This window comes from Eretmochelys imbricata, chromosome 8 (genome assembly GCF_965152235.1).
Source record: "Eretmochelys imbricata isolate rEreImb1 chromosome 8, rEreImb1.hap1, whole genome shotgun sequence".
In the NCBI taxonomy this organism is placed as follows: Eukaryota; Metazoa; Chordata; order Testudines; family Cheloniidae; genus Eretmochelys; species Eretmochelys imbricata.
The window spans coordinates 49,136,622-49,162,903 of record NC_135579.1 but is presented as its reverse complement, the minus strand read 5'-3'; the positions used below and the strand labels follow the sequence as shown (position 1 = coordinate 49,162,903).

Here is a 26,282-nt window from a genome sequence, read left to right as displayed (position 1 = left end):
CTGGCTATGACATGGACATCTAGCAATCATCCTGTGACGTTGCACTCCATATGACTTTATTCATACTCATTAGCATATTTTCATATAATGTAACTGGAATATGCTTCTTGCAAAAGGTCTCTTGTAAGATATCACTACAAAGCTTATAATCTACTGAGTGTGGTCATCCTATTTGTGTGAAGTATCATTCTTGTATCTGAAGCTAGAAATATGAAATATAACTCTGCGGTCCTATTGTAATTATGCAAAGTGTAGGCCATAAATGGTGGTTTGGAATTTTGCTGGCTCCCATCAACTAGAACAATTGGTTGTAAATTGCACTGTTTACTTGCAAGCCTTCCTGTGAGTCAGACCAGGAAGAATGAAGGCTTGGGGTCTCACAGGACATGTCACCATGTCACCTAGGACTGGAATCCATCTTAAACCTGGTGCTTTTCCATTTAGGAGGAAGGGTGGGGACCCAGAGAGACAAGATTCCTGCTTTTTGCCAAAGCTATATAAGGGGGTGGAACAGAACAAAGTGGGTTCCAGTCATGAGAAATCCCCTATTTACCACCTGAGCTGGAGCTAACAAGAACTGTACTGGGGAAAGGATTGGGCCCAGACTAGGAAAACTCATTGGAACATCTCTGAGGGTGAGATTTTATCATTTTTTTAATGTATTAGGCTTTTTGGTTTATTTTCCTTGGTAACTTACTTTGTTCTGTCTGTTATTACTTGGAACCACTTAAATACGACTTTTTATATTTAATAAAATCACTTTTTCTTATTAATTAATCCTGAGCAAGTATTAATACCTGGGGGAGGAAACAGCTGTGCATCTCTATCAGTGTTATACAGGGCGGACAATTTATGAGTTTACCCTGTATAAGCTTTATACAGAGTAAAACGGATTCATTTGGGGTTTTGATCCCATTGGGAGCTGGGTGCCTGGGTGCTGGAGACAGGAGCACTTATTAAGCTGTTTTCGGTTAAGTCTGCAGCTTTGGGGCGCATGGGTCAGACCCTGGGTCTGTGCTGGAGCAGACTGGCATGACTGGCTCAACAAGGCAGGGTTCCGGAGGCCCAAACTGGCAGAGAAAACAGGCTCAGAGGTAGTCTCAGCACATCAGGTGACAATCCCAAGGGGGTCTCTGTGACCCAATCCATCACACATCCCTCCACAGTGCCAACTATAATAAACTTCAGAGCTAAGGGTGAACCATTCAAGAAACATATGTTTGCTGATGATGTTTTTAAGAAAATCACACCAGTGAACTGGTGGAAGTCACTTAAGCACTTGGAATCAGAGACACTTAACAGCAGTAGCTTCTTCTGACGGTGTAGAAAGAATATTTTCTTCCTTTGGACTAATTCATTCCAAATTGAGAAATCGTTTGGGACCTGAAAAAGCAGGAAAGCTTGTTTTTCTTTTCCAGATTATGAACAAACAGGAAAATGAAGGTGAGGACGAGTGAGTTAGCTGCAGAAGACAATACTTTAAGTTTCTCACATTGACCTGGCTGACACAGTCGATTTAATTTTTGTTTTTTTAAATATTTCATTTAACTATTTTAGTTAACAATTTTAACAAAAACAAACCTGATTTTAAAAAACTTGAATGTTTAACTAAATTCAAAAATTGATGTGCTTGTTTTGTTAAAATATTGTATGTTTGCTGTTGAAGAAAAAAATCCAGAATACAGACCTCCTAATACAGCATGGCAAGGAAATCCTCCAAATATTATTGATTAACCTGTTGAATTGGAGATATTTATGAAGTCATTGGGAGGTGAACTATCTGCTTCAATTACCTTTGGTAAATGAAATAACCAAACAATCGTTCATTTTCTGATATAGCTGTAAAATTAATCTGAAAAGTTTTCAGAGTAAATCACTTTAAAAATTTATAGTGTGTACCTTCTGTGACGAAGTGGGACTGTTCTTAATGTTTCCTCTGAATACTGTAGGGGTGCCTCAGTTTCCCCTATGCATTTCTTAAGTCTCTAGGTGGTGGGATAAGGGAGTGTAATTGTTACAGAGCAAAGGGCCAGGGTATATAAATAGCCGACACTCTGTCTCTTGGCAACTGATGGCCTGGGCCCTTCCCCCCTGCAAGGTGATAGCTAAAGGCTTGGAGAACAAAGGAATCAGGTGACCTCCTGGCCCGGGAAAGGGACGAAGGCGAGAGGAGGAGGGGCTGGAGGGTGAGTCAGTTTGGGGCTGGCTGGGGACGAGGAGTGAAGTGCAGATGTGGTTGTCTGGCTCACAGCCCCCCAAAATGGACCCGGCTAAGGGGTCCTGCTCTCTGTACCTACAAGCTCTGTTTTAGACCACGTTCCTTCATCTAATAAACCTCTGTTTTACTGGCTGGCTAAGAGTCAAGTCTGACTGCGAAGTTGGGGTGCTGGACCCTCTGGCTTCCCCAGGACCCAGCCTGGGCGGACTCGCTGTAGGAAGCGCACAGAGGGGCAGAGGATGCTCAATTCTCCGAGGTCAGACCAAGGAAGGTGGAAGCTGTGTGAGCTTTTGACCTGAAGACAGTCTGCTCACAGAGAGGAGACTTCACCAGAGTCCTGCCTGGCTTTGTAGGGAGCAGTTCCAGAGCATCGCCCAGGGACTGCATGACACCTCCTAAAAATGAAACCTACATCTATCTCTGTGGTGTAAAGAATATGTATTAGGTTTATAACAACCAACAAGAATGCACTTTTATGTAGAAATCCATGATTAAATCACTAGTCTTCCTGACTAGTGATTTAAATCAAATCCACCCTATCAACTAATACCTATATATCGTGGCTAGGGAAACTAAAGTTCAGCATTTCATTTTAATCGTGGAAAAACACAGATTTTTATGTATTTTTTTAGTCAGAGCATTTTGGGTTTTTATCATGGAAAACTAGGATCCTGCTGATCAATATGGCAGGCAATGGTCTCAACACACTTGCTGTCTAGCCATTGTTGTTGTTGTTTAAGACATCCTGGCAAAGGACAGTTTTAACAAAGTACATTTGCAAATGTTTACAGAAAGCTCCTCCCAAGCATGAGGGGCAGTATGGTTTAAAGCACAAAAGTGCTTGTCTGAAAATTTTACCAGTGGGCAACAAACACTGGCTTCATTGGCAGGAGATGGGAGTCAATGTCTCACTAGCGAAAGAGAATAAGCAGTGTGGCGTTAGGCTGCAAAAGGTCTTAAAAGTGAAAACAAGAAGTTTATGTTTCAAGTAATGGAGAAAGAAGAGCCAGTGGATGCAAAGAGAAGGATGACATGGAAATGAACTTTGTGACTTTTTTTTTTTTAAATAAACATGAGTGGTGCAAAATTGCATTTACCGAGTCCAGAGAACACATTGCAGTAATTGAGATGCAAGATGACAGCATGAACAAGCATTTTGGAAATGTGGATAGATAAGAAAAGGTCATATCCAGGGCCACCCCAAGGCATATGCGGAATACGCAGCTGCGTAGGACACCATGAAATTTGGTGCCCCAAATTTCCCCAAAGTTCATAGTCCCCTAAGCAGCCACATGCTGCATACGTGGCAGCACCAACTCCAGCGGCCAGCCCTATCCCCCCGCAGGCCCCCACGCGGGCTGCGCCCCCTGCAAGGGGCAGGGCCATCTCAGGGGGTGCCAACTCCCTCCACCCCGGCTCTTAGTCTCCGCCCCCAGCCCAACTCCCATTCCATTTCTTCCCCCAGCGATGGATGCAACCCAGAGGATTAGCAGGGGGCCTGCGCCAGCAGCAGTGGTCGGGCCCAACCCCGCGCTCACCGGCAAGAAGCAGAGCAACCCATCCCCAGCCTGCTCCACTGTGGCAACTCCCAGCCACATTGCTCCGCTTCCCGCTGCCGGTGAGTGCAGGGGGTCTACCCCCAAGCAACAGGGCTGGGACCTGGGCAGGGGAAACGGAGAGGGCTGGGTCGCTGCACTTCCTGCTACCGGTGAGTGCCGGGGGATGGTGCTTTCCCCAACACAGACATCCTGACGCAAGCGACACGGCTGGGCCCGGGGAAGCAGAGCGGGCTGGGGCCGGGTCGCTCCACTTCCTGCAGCCGGCACCAGGCCCCCTCCCACTAATCCCTCGGGCCGCTCTGGGCCTGTGGGGGCCCCCCCAAAGCAGCTCCCCACAGTTCCTGCTTCTTGAGCGCAGCCCATCCCCCCCGCAGGGAGGGTAAGACAGGTGCTTGGGCTGCTTAGGCACCATAATTGGCAGGGATGGCCCTGGTCATATCTTAGCTATGTTATGCAAAAGACTCAGATTTTGACACAGCCTGAATGGGAGGGTAATTTCAGATAAAAATCTAGGCCTGGTGTCTTTTCAAGATACCCTCTTTTAGATACTAAAGAAGTTTGATATATTGTCATATGGCAAACAGCAACTTTACAGCAGCATTTGTATTCTAATATAGAATTTCTGCTCTATCACAAGAGTAACTTCTCATCTCAGAGACAGTTGACAGTCATTCAGCTCCTTTTAGCACCACAATATAGAACAGAAATGGGTGTCAGTACTTTTGTCTTGTGCTGTGAGGATAGTTGGGACTGAGGTACAAAAGTAAAAATGGCTTCCCCAGAGTACAAGTGGAAGATTGAACATGCTACTCAGTACCTTTTTGACAATGAAATGCATGAATGAACCACAGAAGTGATTTGATTTCTCATCTCCCTTAGCCCATTCTAGTCATGTGCTATTTTGATAGCAAAGGCTTTGTACACAAAAGTTAGTATTGCACCATCCATGAACCAAAGTAGCTTCCCATACCATGTACAAATTAGCCACCAAGTACTAAGAATTATCAACTTGAGTCACATTCCAGAGCATATAGCATAAGTATTAGAATGACTGCCTAAAGACATGATATACACTCCCAAAATGCACACCAAATTTAAAAGTTACCCCTAATTTCTTTTTTTAATGAGCTGCCTATTAAAAAAAATATTCACATATACCACATAATAAACATTTGGATGTTGATACATCATACAGCTGAACACTTACCAAGTGACATAGTAATAATCTAGTAAAGCCTGTTAAGTGATCCATACAGATTAAAAGATCTTTATGAAGCAACTGACTATCTTGTGGGGCAGGGGAAGGCGCCGCACACAGACAGTAATTGATGATGTAACATGCTCTTTTATTACCGAAAGAAAACAGAGGCAGTTCTTTACTGATTTTCTGATTACTTCTAGACAACAGGAGGTTATGAGGACTCTCTTTGGTAGCTAGTTTTACTCTTGTATATTAGCACCTTCACCATCTCTCTCACTACCAACGGTTTTGAATTTAAATTCTTCCCTTCCTAAATCATAGCAATTTAAAATGTCAGAAACGTTAATGGGTTTGGTTTCAAGGAACAAGACTGAAGTTATGATGTAGCAGGCAGGCAGACAGGTTTATATATTCTAAACTAAATCTACATATCACACATTCAAGTTTGGCAGGTTATAACCCACAATACGATCACAAGGCTACTCTAGAAGCTCTCTTCGCTGGAATATATATGGCTGCAGTGAAGACGGGGAATCAGCTTCCTCGAAGAGAGGCACTCCTAGAGCCCAGGAAAAGACAGATATTTACCTCTCGTAATTGTTCTTCGATATGTGTTGTTCATGTCCATTACAATTAGGTGTGCGGGCCTCGCACGCATGGACGTCAGAAACTTTTCCCTTAGCAGCTCCCATTGGGATGGCAGAGGAGCCCCGGCGCCCTTATGGTGCTGTATATAGTATCCAGTCAGCCCGACCCCCCTTTGGTTCCTTCTTGCTGTAGACTCCAACAGAGAGGAAGATGAGGGAGGATATTGTAATGGACGTGAACAACACATCTCGAAGAACAACAGTTACGAGTGGTAAGTAACCGTCTTTCTTCTGCAAGTGCTTGTTGACGTCCATTCCAATTAGGTGACTTCCAAGCTGACCATCAGAGGTGGGTAAGAGCCAAAGAATGACTGACTGGAGGACAGCCCTGCAGACCGCTGTATCATTTCTGGCCTGTTTGTTGATGGCATAGTGAGATGTAAACGTATGCAATGAGGACCAGGTAGCTGCTTTGCAGATTTCGTGGATGGGTACAGGCACCACAAAGGCAGTCAAAAATGCTTGCACTCTCGTTGAATGGGCTGTGATTGCCGGAGCTGGGACCTTAGTCAGCTCATGGCCAGTACGAATGCAGTCTGTGATCCAGGACAAAATGCGCTGAGAAGATAGAATGAAGGCCCTTCATTCTATTGGCTATGGCCATGAACAGTTGAGTTGATCTGCGAAAAGGCCTCGTGCGTGCTATGTAGAATGCTCGGGCTCTTTGAACATCTAGCGTATGCAAGCTCTGCTGCTGCGGGCTCGTCTGAGGCTTTGGAAAAAACACAGGCAGACAAATGTCCTGTCCCATGTGGAACTGGGAGACCACCTTGGGGAGGAATCTAGGGTGCGGTCTAAGTTGCACCTTGTCCTTATGAAACACCTTATAAGGGGGTTCGGAGGTGAGAGCCTTTAGTTCAGACACTCTCCTCGCCAATGTAATGACCACCAAGAACAATACCTTCCATGAAAGGTAAAGGAGGGAACAAATAGCCAGGGACTCGAACAGCGGGCTCATTAGCTTGGAGAGGACCAGGTTCAGATTCCAGGTTGGTACTGGCGGTCAAGAGTAAGGGTATACCCTCTCCAATCCCTTGAGGATATGCACCACCATGGGATTTGAGAACATCGAGCACCCAGATTACCCTGGATGGAAAGCTGAGATACCTGCCTGGTGTACTCTGATGGATGAAAGTGAGAGACAGTGGTGAGCTGGAGCTGGTTAGCGCGAACCGGTTAAATTTTGAAGCTGGTTTAGAACTGGTTGTTAAAGGGGTGGGCAAACTCCAACCCGCGAGCCACATCCAGCCCATGGGACCGTCCTTTCCGGCCCGCCTGAGCTCTCAGCTGGGGAGGCTCCCCTGAGAATTCCTTTTTAATTTTTACTCACCCAGCGGCGCTCCGGGTCTTCAGCAGCACTTCGGCGGCGGGTCCTTCACTCGCTCCGGGTCTTCAGCGGCACTTCAGTGGCACATCCTTCAGTGCCGCCAAAGACCCCGAGTGACTGAAGGACCTGACGCCGAAGACCCGGAGCGACTGAAGGAACCGGTTCTTCAGCTTTTGGCAGCTCATCACTGGTGATGGGCCTTGTTGCTTGAGGTGAAGCAGGTAGTCCAGAATAACTGGGATAGATACCTGGAGCGGTAACAGACGTCTGGGTTCACACCAGCAGGAGAACCTTTTCCACTTGGCCAAGTAAGTTGACCTAGTGGAAGGTTTCCTGCTGCCAAAAAGTATTTGTCTTGCTGGCTGACAGCACTGGCTCTCAATCAAGTTTAGCTTGAGCTTCCAAGTCATGAGGTGCAGGGACTGTAGGTTCGGGTGGAGAAGGGGCCCATGGTCCTGAGTGATCAAGTCCAGATACAGGGGTAGGGCTATTGGGGCATCTGCTGATAATTCGAGGAGTGTTGTATACCAATGCTGACGTGGCCAGGACAGGGCAAGCAGGATCACCATTGCTCTGTCCTTGCGTATCTTGAGCAAGACCTGGTGGATCAGCAGGATTGGAGGGAAGGCATACTTCAGGCCCTCTCCCCCACCGCATTAAGAATGCGTTAGAGATAGAGCCCGGGCTGTGGTTTTGAAATGAGCAGAACCGAGGGCACTGTCTGTTGTCCTTGGTAGCCAATAGATCGACTTGGGGAGAACCCCACTTTTGGAAAACTGACTGCAGGACATCTGATCGGACTGACCACTCGCGAGCTTGGTAGGACCTGCTGAGGTGATCTGCCAGCTCATTCCTCACCCCAGGGAAGTAGGATGCTTCCAGCTGTATGGACCAGGCTATACAGAAGCCCCAGAAGAGCCGAGCCTCGCGGCAGAGGAGCGAGCTCTGCCCTGTTTATGTAAAACATAGCAGTGGTGTTGTCTGTCAGGACGGTCACGCTGTGACCTTGCAAAGTGGCGTGAAAGGTTTGATAGGCCAGATGAACCACTCTGAGCTCCTTCCGGTTGATATGAAGGAGTATCTCATCCTGCGTCCACAGACCTTGCGTTCTCAGTTCCACTAGATGTGCACCCTAACCCAGATCAGACGCATCTGTTACTAACATCAGTGAAGGCTGGGTTGTGGCGAAGGGGACTCCCGCATAGACGACTGGTTGGTCCAGCCACCACACAGAGACTCTTGGACTTGGCCGGGTAGTTACTATCATGTCCAGGCTGTCTCAGGCCAGGCGGTACCATGATGTGAGCCACACTTGTAGGGGTCTGAGTCTCAGTCTGGCATGCTTGACTATGTAAGTACAGGCTGCCATATGGCCTATTAACTTCAGGCAACCCCTCACGGTGTGGTGGGATATTGTAATATCGTCTTGACAATTTGTTCTATGGCCTGAAACCTGGGTTCTGGGAAACTTGCTTTTCCCTGTACTGAGTCCAGGACCGCCCCTATGAATTCTATCCTTTGGGTCGATATGAGTGACGACTTGCTTATGCTGAGAAGGAGCCCCAGTCTGTGAAGGGTGTCCCTGACCAGTGTAACATGGGACTGCTCTTTGGAGTGCCCTGTCAGCAGCCAATCATCAAAGTATGGGTACACTCGAACCTGTCTTTTGTGCAGAAAAGCTGCTACCACCGCCATGCACATGGGAGGCTGTGGAAAGGCCGAACGGGAGCACCGTGAACTGGTAATGCTCACAGTTTATCACAAAACATGGGAAGCATCGGTGTGCCAGATGGATGGCAATGTGGAAATAAGCGTCCTTCATGTCAAGGGCAGCGTACAAATCTCCCAGATCCAGTGACAGGATGATAATAGTGCTTAGGGAGACCGTGTGGAACCAGAGTTTGACCATAAATGTCTTGAGTCCGCGAAGGTCTAGAATGGGTCGTACATCCCCCCTTTACCTTGGTTATTAAGAAATAATGGGAGCAAAATCCCTTTCCCCTTAGCTCCTGGGGAACCTCCTCCACCGCCCCTACATCAATGAGTGATCGCACCTCCTGCATAAGGAGTTGCTCATGAGAGGGGTCCCTGAAGAGGGATGGGGAAAGGGGGTAGGTGGGAGGGAGGGAAGGAGGAGAACTGGAGGGAGTATCCCACCTGTACTGTGCGTAGTACCCAGCGGTCTGATGTTATACGGGATCACGCACTGTAGAAGTGGGATAGCCGGTTTAAAAACTGTGGGGAGGGATCCTGGGGTTGGATTGGTACGCTGTCCTCATACATGCCTTCAAAACCCTTGCTTGTTGCCTCGCTGGGGCTTATTTGGGCCTTGGTTAGACACATTGTTCGACGGTCTGCGTCCATTATTCCTGCCTCACCTGCAATAAGGGTCTTGTCTGGGGTAAGATTGGTATTGCTTCTGCTGTGGAGGTTGAGTCCTGAAGGGCTTCCTCTGGGTTGCTTCTGTATGCATTCCCTGTATTTCATTGTAGTCCTGGAATCCTTGAGGCTATGCAGCCTGGAGTCCATTTGCGCTGAAAAGAGGCCAGAGCCTTCAAAAGGGAGGTCTTGCAATGTCTTTTGGACCTCGGGAAGGGGGCCTGACACCTGTAACCATGCTGAATGCCACATAACCACTCCTGATGATATGGTTCTGGCCGCAGTCAGCTGAATCAATGGAGGTTTGCAGAGATGTCTTGGCTACGCCTTTTCCTTCCTCAATTAGCGCAGAAAACTGCATGCGAATCCTGCAGCAGGCGATCCTTAAACTTGGACATAGAGTTCCAAGAGTTGAGGTTGTGTCTGTTAAGGATGGCCTGTTGGTTTGCAATCCTGACTTGCTGGCCTCCCAATGAATAGACCCTCCTGCCAAAGAGATCCAATCATCTGGCCTCTTTCGACCTCGGTGCCAAGGCCTGCAGACCCTGGCGTTCTTTTTCATTCACAGCTGACATGACCAGTCAGCAGGATGGAGGGTGGGAGAACAAGAATTCATAGCCCTGAGATGGGGCGAAGTATTTTCTCTCCACTCCCCTGGCCGTCGGGGTAATAGAAGCTGGGGTTTTCCAGATTGTCTTATAATTACTCTGGATTGTCTTGATCAGTGGCAATGCTACCCTTGAGGGTCCTTCCAGAACCAGGATATCAACCATCGGATCCTCAGGCTCAACAGCCTCTTCCGCCTGAAGGCCCATATTAAGAGCAATTAGGTGGACAAGTTCTTGCTGGGCCCTATGGTCGATAGGTGGGGGTCCTGATACAGATGTTCCTGCCAATTTCATCTGGGGTGGACAAGGATGTGTGCTGAGGCGGGTTGCCACCATCCTGACCCTCCTGTAATGCCCTGTAGTTCTGGACCATGTTGGGGCCTGTCAAGGCTGTTGCCTCTTCAGAGGCAGACTGTGCCTCCTGCGGTCTTGGGGTATGCTTCTCAGTAGTGGTGCAGGCAATGGACCTGCCTCTGCTGGCTGCTCTGGGGGTCCGAGGTTGGTCTAGAGAGAGTGGCCTCTCTTGCCCTCAAGGTGCGTTTATATGGCGACCTTGAGCGGTGTCGCATTGAGTGCGCCGACCTGGAGGCTCTAGAAAATGTGCCCTGTAGGTGATAGGCCCATGGGGTCCAAAAGGGCCACTGCCCCAGAGGTGGCCACTGCGGCTGCCAGGCTGTGTGGGACTCTCTGCTGGTCTTGGTCTGGTGCCTGCTATAACTCGAGCGGCCTGAGTCAGCTTCGGAGGCTGATGGGGAGGACCAAGGCAGTGCAGATGATCGTTGTGCCACCGTGGAGTGCCGAGAGGTGTGGGCCAGGGACCAGGGCCGAGATGATCGTGATAGTGAGCGTTACCGGCTATCCCGAGACCTGGACCACCTTAGAGCATATGGTGCCGGGGAAGTGGCTGGTACTGTGTTTCAGTGCCAAGTAACCGAGGACGACATGGAGCAGTGCTGGGTCCTCGTTGAGGGCACTTCTTCATCTGGTGCCGTAACCTCATGTGGGGTTGTCAGTGCCAGGGAGTGGCGCTGTGGCGAGCTCAAACGGGAGAGGTGCCGTGAGCGGCGCACCATTGCCAGTTTCCCTCTGGACAGCACCCGTCTGGGTGGTGCCAGAAGCTTCTCCCTGCATGGGATGGGAATGGGCGCCAACAGTTCGATGAGGTCCTTTGCAGCCTCAAAAGTGTCAGGCATGGAGGGGGGTTCCAAGACCACCTCTAGACACTGGTCTGTGCTGAAGTCGCTGCGCGCCGGACTCAACGGTGCCTGCAGCGCCAGAGTCAATGGTGCCGGTTCCTGATAGGAAACAGAGTCCTGTCTCTGAGTTGTAGGAGCCTCTCTGAGTGTCTTGGTCGCTCTTTGAGGGGAGTGTCCTCTTTCCCCTTTCTTATGGCACTTGGCCAGTGCCGGGAAGCTTGAGTACTGCCGGGGCTGGTTGGCTCGTCTCAATGCTGGGGATTTTCGGAGCTGGGAATCTCTAGAGCCCGGTGCCGAATTGTGCACCAATGCCGGGGCACTTCGCACGAAGGAACTTGGGCCCGGTACCAGGCATTCTGGGGCCGCTGGTTGTAACGCAGACTCCATGAGAAGCTGCTTAAGATGAAAGTCTCTTTCTTTCTCAGTGCGGGGCTTAAAGGCCTTGCAAATTTTGCAGCCCTCAGCCTGGTGTGCCTCCCCCAGACACCTAAGGCAGCAGTTGTGGGGGTCGCTGTTGGGCATAGACTTGGGGCAGTTAGCGCAAGCTTTAAACCCCTGGTCTTGCTGCATGCCCCGCAGCCCAAGGCTGGTAGCTGAAACTAATTCCCAGTCACCTCTAGCTAAATTGTACCTAACTAACTTATTAACTATCTAACAACAAACTGTCTAACTGGTAAAACGAGATTGCTAAGGGATCACTCGCAAGTGAGAGAGCATATTCCAATGCCGCCACGGGCAGTAAGAAGTAACCGAAGCGGGGTCAGTCCTGCAGGGTACTATATACAGCATCATAAGGGCACCACTAGGGGGCTCCTCCAGAGAAAAAATTTCCGACCTCCGTGCATGTGACGTGTGCACACCTAATTGGAATGGATGTGAACAAGCACTCAAAGAAGTAAGATTTGAGCCCAGTGTGGAAACCAATACAAAAAGAATTCTCTATTATTCTATGCCTCCCCCAACCTCCATTTTGTAGGTCCACTTTCCATATGAATAACCCAAATTACACCTGTGGATGAGGACAATTCTTGTTGATTGATATCCTCCTTACTAAATTCTGAATAAGAGCACTTACGCTGACCACAGTCTTGTTAAATTCGCTGTTGGTGCTATCTAAGTAACTAACAGCAGCAGAGGCACTGGAGCAGTCTGACTGCAGACTCAGAAAGACAATAGTATGCCTCTTGACATTTGGAAAGTTCTCTCAACACCTGTACAGATTAGAGCTTTATATTTACAGTAAAAATTTAAATTCTACATAAAATAATGGCTCGGGTAGCCACACTCACTCCCATAGGCAAATTTATTTTATCAAGCCTTGATCAGCAATACAGTACACATGCTGGTGCAGACGAAACCCCTAGAAAAAACACAACATGCATTTTTTGTTTAAACTATTGAGCATTACATAAACTAGTAATATACCTCCTAGGAATGCAGAAAACATTGCCCAAATGGATTTTTTTGCCAAATAGGTCACATTTTCAACTCCAAACTGAGTCCTGTTTTTAAATTTGAAGAGGATTACATATTTTGGACTTCACAAAAATTAAACATGTCCCATTTTATCTAGTTTTAAAATAGAAAGACCACATGCAACAATCTACGTTGAGAAAGTCTTAAGAATTGTGCTGACACTGTAGAAGATAGGATGGTTAAGGCAATGGACAGGACTCAGGAGATTTGAATTAAATTGCTGCCTGCCTCCTCCTACACAGATTTCCTGTGCGATTTTGGGCCAGTCATTTAATCTTTTGGGGCCTCAGTTTCCAATTCTTGCTCATATGCGGCTTCCAATTATCCAATCCTTCTTTTGTGTTGTGTACTTAGAGCATAAGCTCTTTGGGAAAGGGACTGTCTCTTAATATGCATTTGTACAGAGCCTAGCACAATTGGGCCCTGATGTTGATTGTATTACAGAAGTGCCTTATAGATCCAAACAGCTTTTCATGTTTAGTGCTATGAACTAAAAAGAAAACCACAGCAGAATGAGATTAAATTAACCTCACTGCTACTTTCTTGAAATAGAAATGATTCAATATAAAACACTAACAGTTTCTAACAGGAAGTAAGTTGCCTGTGCTCTCAGAGCAACCAAAAGCAAGCTTCTAATGTGCACGTTTCTCATCTAAGATAACAAGAGCAGGACAGGCAAACTCTTGCTTAGTAAAGCTGACCTATTTTGTCTTTAAGTAGATGATATAAACTCAATAGTTTTGCCAAATGATCACAAAATGAAATTGTGATAAAAAGAAAACAAAAAAGAAAAATTACTTACCAGTACCTGATTCTTGAATAGTTGCTTTGTACTTATATGTACTCTGGGAAAGGTGCCACCCCTGGAATCTGAATTCCTGGAACTTTCTGAAAAGCTATGTCCGTTGGGGCTACATGAGCTGCATTTTACGCTACTGAGCAATCAGCACCCGAGATCATAAGGGAAGTGCAGTCCTTAATTGCTTCAGTTTCTTCACCTAAACCTCAGAGTCCAAGGTATATAGGAATTCAGAGGCAGAGGGGAGGATGGGTAGAGAGTGAGAATATACAGCAGCAACTCCCAAGGAACCACAGTTACCAGTAACCTCTTACTTCTTCAAGGGCCCCTGAGCACTTCCACTCAAAAAAGAGATTAATGAACAGAACTGGCCAGACAGAAGGTGGGCTGAGGAGTTCTTAGTTAAACCAGAAAGAAACATTGCTCCCCTCATTCCAGCATCAGAGCAGGATGTTAAGTCCAGGGGCTAATGTACAGTAAATGCACTTACTGACCACCACACAGCTATTCTGCATATTTCTATAACAGGGATATGTTTAACTCAAGCCATGAAAGCAACTGTTAACTCTAGTTAAGTGAGCCCTAAGACCTGCAGATATGGGCATTTTAGCTATGTCATAACAAGTTTTAATTCAGGATCTTATCCACTAAATCCCTCTTGCACTTTTCCCCAGGAACTGCAATAAAGTGAGAGAAGATGGAGAAGACTAATGCAGAATCAGGTGACAGGCCCTTCTCACAAGCTCATATCAAAAAAATCTCTTCCATTCTGAGTAACAATTCTAAGTTGAAAACGTCTTAGATTGTAGTAGAGGACAGCTTGAACTTGAACATGTTGTATCTGTGAAAGTCAACATCCTATGACTCATGTTGCCTGGTATAGAGACTCTGGATTGTGAGGAAAAACTAGACCGTCCCTTTGGGATACAAGATGCTAATAAAACAGCTCTAGAATACCAGTATATCTTTGCTACTTTGGCCAATGAGAGCAAGCCTCTGTCTTGATTCACCTTTTGAATTACCAATTACCCTCATTTCTATGGAGTTACCCTCATTTCTATGTTTTTTTTAATATATTGTTTTTGCAGCTAGTTTATAGTTCAACCACCCACCTTTCCTGAAATCACTTTATGTCCTCTGTAAATAATTTTCCCATACAACAAGGTGTTGTTTTCACCTGCATTTATGCTATGGGAGAATACAGTGGGGAAGAAAACTATTAGAGCCTCCCCTGGGATAGTGCTTGGGATGTGCTATAGACCACCGGGATCTAATTTGGATATGGATATGGATAGAGCCCTTTTTAATGTTTTTAATAAAGTAAATACTAATGGAAACTGTGATCATGGGAGACTAACTTCCCAGATATAGACTGGAGGACTAGTGCTAGTAATAATAATAGGGCTCAGATTTTCCTAGGTGCGATTGCTGATGGATTCCTTCAGCAAGTAGTTGCTGAACCGACTAGAGGGGATGCCATTTTAGATTTGGTTTTGGTGACTAGTGAGGACCTCATAGAAGAAATGGTTGTAGGGGATAGTCTTGGCTCAAGTGATCATGAGCTAATTCAGTTCAAACTGAACGGAAGGATTAACAAAAATAAATCTGCAACTACGGTTTTTGATTTCAAAAAAAGGGCTGACTTTCAAAAATTAAGGAAATTAGTTAGGGAAGTGGATTGGACGGAAGAATTTTCGATCTAAACGTAGAGGAGGCCTGGGATTATTTTAAATCAAAGCTGCAGAAGCTATCGGAAGCCTGCATCTCAAGAAAGGGGAAAAAATTAATAGGCAAGAGTTGTAGACCAAGCTGGATGAGCAAGTATCTCAGAGAGGTGATTAAGAAAAAGCAGAAAGCATACAGGGAGTGGAAGAAGGGAGGGATCGGCAAGGAAAGCTACCTTATTGAGGTCAGAACACGTAGGGATAAAGTGAGACAGGCTAAAAGTCAAGTAGAGTTGGACCTTGCAAAGGGAATTAAAACCAATAGTAAAAGGTTCTATAGCCTTATAAATAAGAAGAAAACAAAGAAAGAAGAAGTGGGACCGCTAAACACTGAGGATGGAGTGGAGGTCAAGGATAATCTAGGCATGGCCCAATATCTAAACAAATACTTTGCCTCAGTCTTTAATAAGACAAAAGAGGATCTTAGGGATAATGGTAGCCTGACAAATGGGAATGAGGATATGGAGGTAGACATTACCATATTTGAGGTAGAAGCGAAACTCAAACAGCTTAATGGGACTAAATCGGGGGGCCCAGATAATCTTCATCCAAGAATATTAAAGGAATTGGCACATGAAATTGCAAGCCCATTAGCAAGAATTTTTTAATGAATCTGTAAACTCAGGGGTTGTACCGTATGACTGGAGAATTGCTAACATAGTTCCTATTTTTAAGAAAGGGAAAAAAAGTGATCCGGGTAATTATAGGCCTGTTAGTTTGACATCTGTAGTATGCAAGGTCTTGAAAAAAATTTTGAAGGAGAAAGTACTTAAGGACATTGAAGTCAATGGTAAATGGGACAAAATACAACATGGTTTTACAAAAGGTAGATCGTGCCGAACCAACCTGATCTCCTTCTTTGAGAAAGTAATAGATTTTTTTAGACAAAGGAAATGCAGTGGATCAAATTTACCTAGATTTCAGTAAGGCGTTTGATACTGTGCCACATGAGGAATTATTAGTTAAATTGGATAAGAAGGGGATCAATAGGAAAATTGAAAGGTGGATAAGGAATTGGTTAAAGGGGAGACTACAACGGGTCCTACTGAAAGGTGAACTGTCAGGCTGGAGGGAGGTTACCAGTGGAGTTTCTCAAGGATCGGTTTTGGGACCAATCTTATTTAATCTTTTTATTACTGACCTCGGCACAAAAAGTGGGAGTGTGCTAATAAAGTTTGCGGATGATACAAAGCTGGGAGGTATTGCCAATTTAGAGAAGGACAGGGATATCCTACAGGAGGATCTGGATGACCTTGTAAACTGGAGTAATAGTAATAGGATGAAATTGAATAGTGAGAAGTGTAAGGTCATGCATTTAGGGATTAATAACAAGAATTTTAGTTATAAGCTAGGGACGCATCAATTAGAAGTAACGGAGGAGGAAAGGGACCTTGGAGTATTGGTTGATCATAGGATGACTATGAGCTGCCAATGTGATGTGGCCGTGAAAAAAGCTAATGCGGTCTTGGGATGCACCAGAAGAGGTATTTCCAGAAGGGATAAGGAGGTTTTGGTACCTTTATACAAGGCACTGGTGAGACCTCACCTGGAATACCGTGTGCAGTTCTGGTCTCCCATGTTTAAGAAGGTTGAATTCAAACTGGAACAGGTACAGAGAAGGCCTACTAGGATGATCCGACGAATGGAAAACTTGTCTTATGAAAGGAGACTCAAGGAGCTTGGCTTGTTTAGCCTAACTAAAAGAAGGTTGAGGGGAGACATGATTGCTCTCTATAAATATATCAGAGGGATAAATACCAGTGAGGGAGAGGAATTATTTAAGCTCAGTACCAATGTAGACACAAGAACAAATGGATATAAACTGGCCACCGGGAAATTTAGACTAGAAATTAGACGAAGGTTTCTAACCATCAGAGGAGTGAAGTTTTGGAATAGCCTTCCAAGGGAAGCAGTGGGGGCAAAAGATCTATCTGGCTTTAAGATTAAACTTGATAAGTTTATGGAGGAGATGGTATGATGGGATAACATGGTTTTGGTAATTAAATATTCATGGTTAATAGGCCCAATGGCCTGTAATGGGATATCAGATAGGGTGGGATCCGAGTTACCCAGGAAAGAATTTTCTGTACTGTCTGGCTGATGAATCTTGCCCATATGCTCAGGGTTTAGCTGATTGCCATATTTGGGGTTGGGAAGGAATTTTCCTCCAGGGCAGACTGGAAGAGGCCCTGGAGGTTTTTTGCCTTCCTCTGTAGCATGGGGCATGGGTCACTTGCTGGAGGATTCTCTGCTCCTTGAACTCTTTAAACTACGATTTGAGCACTTCAATAGCACAGATATAGGTGTGAGGTTTTTTGCAGGAGTGGTGGGTGAAATTCTGTGGCCTGCGTTGTGCAGGAGGTCAGACTAGATGATCATAATGGTCCCTTGTGACTTAAATATCTATGAATCTATGAACACTTGACCAGGAGTGTCAATTTCTTTAAACATCCCTCTCCTCTGGAGGATGGAACAACAATAGATCTATAAAGCACACAACAGATAAAAAAAAGTTTTAACCTTTTCTAAAAATTAGGGCTGTCGATTAATCACAGTTAACTCACGCGATTAACTCAAAAAGATTTATCACAATTAACCGCAGTTTTAATTGCGCTGTAAAACAATAGAATACCAATTGAAATTTATTAAATACTTAGGATTTTTTCTACATTTTCATATATATTGATTCTGTGTTGCAACTGAAATCAAAGTGTCTATTATTTTTATTACAAATATTTGCACTGTAAAAATGATAAATTTTATTTTTCAATTCACCTCATATAAGCACTGTAGTGCAATCTCTTTGTCATGAAAGTGCAACTTACAAATGTAGATTTTTTTTTGCATAACTGCACTCAAAACCAAAATATAAATCTTCAGAGCCTCAATCACCATTCCAAAGGACATGCTTCCAAGCTAATGACACGTGAAAAAAATAATGCGTTAATTAAATTTGTGACAACTCCCTGGGAGAGAATTGTATGTCCCTTGCTCTGTTTTACCCGCATTCTGCCACATATTTCATGCTATAGCAGTTTCGGATGATGACCCCAGCATATGTTGTTCATTTTAAGAACACTTACACTGCTGATTTCACAAAACACAAATAAGGTACCAACGTGAGATTTCTAAAGATAGCTACAGCATTCGACACAAAGTTTAAGAATCTGAAGTGCCGTCCAAAATCTGAGAGGGACGAGGTGTGGAGCATGCTTTCAGAAGTCTTAAAAGAGCAACACTCCTTTGCAGAAACTACAGAACCTGAACCACCAAAAAAGAAAATCAACCTTCTGCAGTGGCATCTGACTCAGATAATGAAAATGAATGTGCATCGGTCCACACTGCTTTGGATTGTTATCAAGCAGAACCCATCAAATGCATGGACGCATGTCCTCTGGAATGGTGGTTGAAGCACGAAGGGACATACGAATCTTTAGCACATCTGGCAGGTAAATATCTTGCAATGCTGGCTACAATAGTGCCATTGAATGCCTATTCTCACTTTCAGGTGACATTGTAACCAAGAAGTGGGTAGCATTATCTCCTGCAAATGTAAACAAATTTATTTGTCTGAGCTATTGGCTTCACAAGAAGTAGGACTGAGTGGACTTACAGGCTGTAAAATTTTACATTGAAAAATGAAACAATGTAGTTATTTTTGTGCATAATTCTACATTTTTAAATCCAACTGTCATGATAAAGAGATTGCATTGAAGTACTTGTATTAGGTGAACTGAAAAATAAGTCTTTTTTTTTTACAGTGCAAATACTTGCAATCAAAAATACATATAAAGTGAGCACTGTACACTTTGTATTCTAAGTTTTAACTGAAATCAATATATTTGAAAAAGTAGAAAACAAGTAGAAAAAATATTTAAATAAATTGTATTCTTTTATTGTTTAACAGTGCAATTAATCTTGCAATTAATTTTGTAATCACTTGACAGCCCTACTAAAAATATGTATTTTCTAACAGAGGGAAAGGAGAGAAATGATTATTAAATGGTAGTAGCAGATACTGGTTTCCATTGTTACTTGACTTGGCTAAATAGCATCCTTTTTCTCTTCCCCCTATTTAGTTCAGATCTCTGGATATCCTAGATGCTGTCATATCCTGCTCTTCCTTTCCCCTCCAATCCTCTAGCAGCCTGTTACAGCTAAAGCTCAGCTTTCAAGAACTATATTAAAAAGAGCAAATATTGTCTATGGCAGCAGTTCACAACCAGGGTGCCATGAACAAGTTTTACTGGGGGGAGGAGAGGTGTCGCCAAGCAGGGTCAGCATCAGATTTGCTGGAGTCTGGGGCTGGAGCCTCGCTTCCCTGCCACTGGGGCTGAAGCCAAAGACAAAGTCTGAGCAACTGAGATTTGTGGGGCCCTCTATGGCATGGGGACTAACAGTGGAACTGGTTTTTACAGGCAGAAAAGAGTTATGGCACAGGTGGGCCATGGAGTTTTTATAGTATGTTGGGGGGAGGGGAGGGGGACTTGGAAACAAAAAGATTGAGAACCCCTGGTCTATGGGATGTAAGTTTAAGGCTACGTTAATAAACGACACGTGTGTGTGTGTATATTATATATACGTATTTTTTTAAAATTTTATCTTAATAGGTTTTAAAACAAAAAATGCCACTATATAAAACCTTTACTGTGTCCTTATTTAGCCCTTTTAAATGGGACCTACAAAGGGGGAAAGGAAGAGTCCCCTCCTCATAATATATAATGGCAATCTAAAAGATCATTTTCATATCCCTAAACTCTTTTTCTGCTTCTTGATTTTTTATGGTTGAAATGCAAGTGTTGTTTTCACAGAGATATCCAAGATAAACAATTAAATGAATAGGAATGTTTATTTTTACTCACTCAGTTTAAAATTCTGTTTTTGTTAACACCTATTTAAAGCAAACACCTGAAATCTCCCAACAAATTTGACAATTACCCTCAAAGTCCTCCAACAAAACCAGAAGCTGAAGTCAAACACTCTAGTATTTCTAAAAAAGTTTAAAACAAAAAAAGCTCAGAGAAAATAAAGTCCACACAAAACACTCACATCACGTTCCACACGACACACAGTAAAGTACCAAAATAGGGTATAACCCTTTAAAAATCCTTTGGAGGATGTTTAATAATAAAATAAGCCAGGAGATTCTAGAGAAGCACAAGAAGCACTGTATGGCTCTGGAGTATTTTTAAGAGTGACTGGTCCTCTCTCCTTGCCCCCGAAACAAGTAATATTTTCCTAGTGACCTTTTAAAGCTATAAATAGACACAAATACTTTTGCATCTCAAGCTTGTAATTATGTCGTACAATAAAAGAATACAATTTTTTCCACCATATTTTTTCCACCATCCCCCCACATACCCACATTCAACTTACATAAACAGCACAACAGATACCATTTATGAAAAAAGATTCTATGTTATGGAAGAATTAAACTGACCAACAAAAAGGCTCAGCCAGCCAATTTGACTCTAGCTTTTGGCAAGCTATATCCAAAACCATACCACTTCTCTGTTTAACACAAAGAAAAGTAATGTGCTGGATAATGAAACAGAAAAGGTGACCAAAAAAAACAAAAAACAAAACATACTTTTCGCTATGACTAAGGTGACCCTTTTAATGTGGTTTGATCTTTTGAGTCACCCTGCTGTATTTATGCGTGCAGTGTTATTCAAATTTCTAGTTTGCTAAGGTGATGTGCGCCACATGCTAATTTGCTGCTGTGAAGCTACATATTGTCAACTTACTGTTCAGTGTTAATATAGTATGCCTGAGGCCATGTCTACATATTGGCATTATAGTTGCATAACTACATCATTGCAACTATGCCAATGTATCACCATAAAGCAGAAGTAAAGACCATAAAATAAAAATCAGAGGCAAAAAAGGGCATCCTTTAATAAACTGAAAGTTAAGAAGAAAATAAAAGGGAACAAACTCTGGCAAGTCAAGTGTAGAAGTATAATTAGGCAGGCCAAAAAAGAATATGAAGAGCAACTCGCCAAAAACACAAAAACTAACAACACAAATTTTAAGTACATCAGAAGCAGGAAGTGGGGTCACTGCATGATGGTGCTAAAGGAACACAAGGCTGTTGAGGAGAAACTGGACTAATTCTTTACATCAGTCTTCACTGAAGAAGATGTAAGGGAGATTCCCACACCTGAGCCCTTCTTTTTAGATGACAAATCTGAGGAACTGTCTTAGATTGAGGTGTCAATAGAGGAGGTTTTGGAACAAAGTGATAGACTAAACAGTAATTTAAAGTCACCAGGACTAGACAGTATTCACCCAAGAGTTCTGAAGCAACTCAAATATGCAATTGCAGAACTACTAATTGTGGTATGTAACCTATTATTTAAATCAGCTTCTATACCAGATGACTAGAGGATAGCTAATATAACACCAATTTTTTTAAAAAGGCTCCAAAGACGATCCAGGCAATTACAGGCTGGTAAGCTTAACTTCAGTATCAAGCAAATTGGAAGAAACTATAGCAAAGAACAGAATTATTAGACACATAGATGAACATGATATGTTGGGGAACAATCCACAAGGCCTTTGTAAAGGGAAATCATGTCTCACCAATCTATTAGAATTCTCTGAGGGTGTCAACACCCATGTTAGCAATGGTGATCCAGTGGATAGAGTACTTGGATTATAAGAAAGCATTTGACAAGCTCCCTCACCAAAGGCTCTTAAGCAAAGTAGGCATAGGTAAAGAGACAAGGTCCTCTTCGGTACTGGATTAAGCCATAAGGTAACTAAACTACAGCTCAGGGCCTCCCAATATGAGGGGCCTGTAAAAAAGAAAAAACTGACTCCATTTCAAATTTTATGAAAATCAGTTGATAAAGGAGATATGGAAAAAAGAGGATTCTCTCTAACTATAGACTTTTCATTCAAATATGACAAAAATATACACGTGGCTACACAAATACCCTTACCCTACCCTTATATTTCAATCATTGTTCATTATTGACAGGTGGGAGGCCAGTGCTAAGAAGAAAAAACAAAAACCTATAATTGCACTTCTAAAATTAGTATTTCTACTAGTAAGTCTACTGTCAGTCTCTTAAGGCAGCGTTTTGTTAGCCAGCTGCTACTGGTAAAATTCTGACCATGCCTTTCTAATTTATTTAAATAAATAATCTCACCGCTGATAAAACTGGGAAAAATGTAAAGTCTGAGACTGCAGTATCGTGAAGCAATCCTGCCAAGCTCATACTCGTATGGGACTCGTCCTAGGAGTGACGTCATGTATAGTGGCCCCCTTGGCTGGTAATAGCCGGAAGGCCACCATCTTTTGTTTATGATCCAGCACGCTCAGTCGCATCGTGCCTTTGTTCCCATTTTGTTTCGTTTTCTGAAGTGTTAGTGTGTTTTCTTCTTTTGATCTGTACATACGTACAATTGTGTATTTTAGTGCGCATGCTGCTTTCTGCGGTCCATACTTCGTATGATTGAGTTTGCAGGTGAACTTCTTATGGACTTGGATTGAGTGGATCTTGAGGACGACAAATTTGTGTTGGCTTCCCTCCGTCAGTTTCAGGAACCTTCACAGTAAATATCAGAGAGCGCTGACAAAAGGATAAATTGAGGGTTTTGAGAGAAGTATTCTGAGTACTTGGTGAGCAAGTTATTTCAAACTATGTGCATATATGATTTATAAGGTATTAAAGCCTATAATATTCATTATATTTGCTTGACTACAGGCAAGTTTTTCTCACTTTCTCAATGCTTGTCGAGAGATTACCAGTCTTTTTTTCTGGTAAATTCTCTCTCTTTCACACATACAGCTTGTTGTCACTCTGTGTCTCTGAGGTGTTTACTCAAGATTAATTAGTGGTCCTGGGGAAGACAGAGGATAGTGAAGTGAATGCGAAGAGAGATGGCTGCCTAGAAAAAAGATTGGGATTTTCTGCTAGGCGGGTTTGGTGCACATAAGGTAATATTTTATTATAGATAGTATGCTATGTAAAAATTCTTATATAGACTTATAAATCACATATCATATGCATAATGCATTGTATTTTTATAGTATGGCAAACGAAAAATACCAACAATGCATTGTTTTGTAGTGAAAATTAAATCTGAATAAACATCTGTAAGTAGATTTTATATATACTGTGAATAAAATTTGTATTTTTCTAACAAAATAATCAAATGGTTTTTCATTTATTCATATGAAAAGAAGGATAATTTTCCTTATTCACGATATAAAAAAATTATATATCCTCTCCTTTTCCTCTGAGGACAGACAAAATAGCACTAACTTTTAACAGAAATATCCTGGTATAACAACACTATATAAAATTAATATTTTACTGGTTTCAATTAAAACTTTCTAGTACTAATTTTAGTAACAATATTTGGTAATTCAGCATAACCTTCTATAAAAAACAAACCAAATAAATTTACTGGAAAAATACAACCCACATAGAATTTTCTGATGATCTGCTTCTGATGATCTGCTCTGATGATCTGGTGTAATTCATATCAATATAATTAATAGTTGAGCTTTAAACTTGTGGGTTATCTGCATCATATATCTTCTATTGCCTTTTTTATCCTCTATTGCCATCTCTAGTTTTTGCCATTCTCTAAGAGTCTCATTGCATATTCTGACAAGGAATTCCACTATTTAGATGCCCCAACAGAGAAGAAACATTTCCTGAGAACTCTTCTAGCAAATGGTATTCTTTATTGTATTGTTTTTTGGATTTTTTTTATACTGTATTGTTTACAATATTCTTTCTGTGAAAATAATTTTTTTTTTTTTTTTTTTTTTTACGGTATGGGGCCTCTTACACTTGAAGTAGTTTAGGGGCTCAAAATGTCATAATCCGTCCCTAGTCCTCTCATGGATCAGTAACTGGTTAAATGACAGCAAACAAAGGGTAGGAATAAATGGTCAGTTTTCAGACTCGAGAGAAGTAAATCGTAATGTCCCCCAAGAGTCTGTCCTGGGACCAGTGCTGTTCAACATATTCACAAATGATCTGGAAATGGGGGTAAACAGTGAGGTGGCAAAATTTACAGACAATACAAAAATCACTCAGATGGTTAAGTCGAAAGCGGACTGTGGAGAGATACAAATGGATCTCACAAAACTGGGTGACTGGGTAAGAAAATAGCAGATGAAATTCAATGCTGATAAATGCAACGTAATACACATTGGAAAACATAATCCCAACTATACATACAAAATGATGGGGTCTAAACTAGCTGTTACCACTTAAGAAGGAGATCTTGGAGTCATTGTGGATAGTTCTCTGAAAACAGCCGCTCAGTGTGCATCAGGATAAAAAAGATAACAGAACGTTAAGAACCATTAGCAAAGGTATAGGTAAGATGACAGAAAATACGATGCCTCTATACGAATCCATGGTTCACCCACACCTTGAGTACTGTGTGCAATTTTGGTCCCATCCCATCCCCATCTCAAAAAAGATCTAGTAGAATTGAAAAGGGCAACAAAAATTATTAGGCGTATGGAACAGCTCCCGTACGAGCCAAGATTAAAAACACTGGGACTTTTCAGCTTGGAAAAGAGATGACTAAGAGGGGATGATAGAGGTCTATTAAATCTTGACTGGTGTGGAGAAAGTGAATAAGGAAGTGTTATTTTCTTTTTCACATAACACAAGAACCAGGAGTCACCTGCTGAAATTAATAAGCAACAGGTTTAAAACCAACAAAAGGAAGTACTTCTCCATACAATGCAGAGTCAACCTGTAGAACTCATTGTCAGGGGATGTTGTAAAGGCCAAGACTATAACAGGTTCAAAGAAGAACCAGGTAAGTTCATGGAGGATAGATCCACCAATGACTATTAGCCAAGATGGTCAGGGATGGAACCCCATGCTCTGAATGTCCCTAGCCTCTGTTTGCCAGAAGCTGGGAGTGTATGACAGAGGATGGATCACTCAATGACTGCCTGTTCTGTTCATTCCCTCTGAAGCACCTGGCACTGGCCAGTATCAAAAGACAGGATACTGGGCTAGGTGTGACCCAATACGGCTGTACTTATGTAGAGACAGCCTTCAGCAATGGAAAGGGTTTTTCTGTCACTGTAGGTACACCATCTCCCTAAGCAATGGTAGCTAGATCGACAGAAACATTCTTCCATTGCCCTACCTGCATCTACATTGGGAGTTAGATCTGCAGAGGTACAGCACTAAGGGGTGTGGATTTTTCACACCCTGAGCACCATAGCTATGCCAAGCTAAATTTTGTATGCAGACTAGACCTATTCCTTAAAAGTGCTAATGTTTTCAGGCCGAACATTTGAACCTAGTTTTTTGCTCATGAACATGTCAAACAGCTTAAAATGTATAAGAGATATATGCATATGGTGTACATCCACCACTAAACACACGTTATATTTTTAGTACATATCTGCATCTTAATTTTTAAATGCCTCTGGTAGGTTCATGTGTGTTTAAGTAACATAGCTGATAGTCTATATGGAAGGCAGACAGCACACTAATAGGGCCTTCCTATTCCTAAATCCTGGACCTTCTGAAGTCAATGAGATTGTTCCCACTACTTCAACAGAGCCAGGATGTCACCCCTAGCCTTCGTCTTCTCACTTCTGTGAAACTTTTGCTATCAAGATACAGAACAAAATTACATCTGCTCGCTATTAGTTGATTAAGCCTCCCCAGTGCCTTAAATCCAGCAGTACTAGAAAGTGTTAAACATCTCTGAGAAACCAGTAAACTATCAGTATTTTCTTGATTTGCTAATACTGTTGTATGGGATAGAATAAAAACTTTTCATGAACAGAGAGGAGACAGATGTATATTATCAATATACTTCTACAATTATGAAATCTTTTTTCATAGCTTCCAAGAAAGCAGTGTTGAGGATGAAGTCCTTAAAAAAAAAAAATCCCCTACCACACAAATGAGTCACTTGACTTATTTTGGAAAAATGGACATTTCTGTGAAAGTAAAACTACCCTCCATGGCAAGAGCACAGTTACTGGTCTGTTCGTGGAGAACAAAGAATGATTGTTTTTGGTTAAGTTGTTGTATTGGATACCTAAATAAAAAAGTGATGGCCACATTACAGATGCCATAGACCAGCAGTTCTCTACCAAGGGTCTGAGGCCCTCTGGGGGGCTGCCAGCAGATTTCAGGG

The 26,282-nt window shown here is 43.0% G+C and overlaps 1 protein-coding gene across 4 annotated transcripts in view; it reads right to left on the bottom strand.

Moving 5' to 3' along the window:
- RABGAP1L (RAB GTPase activating protein 1 like) overlaps positions 1-26,282 on the bottom strand; it is a 560,046-nt gene that overhangs the window by 477,593 nt on the left and 56,171 nt on the right. Inside the window, exon 1 of one of the 4 annotated variants that reach the window (XM_077824230.1) lies at positions 22,546-22,654. The exons of the other annotated variants lie outside the window; for them this stretch is intronic. The gene's annotated coding sequence lies outside the window, so the exon portion shown is untranslated. Of the gene's footprint in view, positions 1-22,545; positions 22,655-26,282 lie in introns of those variants that run through there. 4 annotated transcript variants of the gene reach the window in all.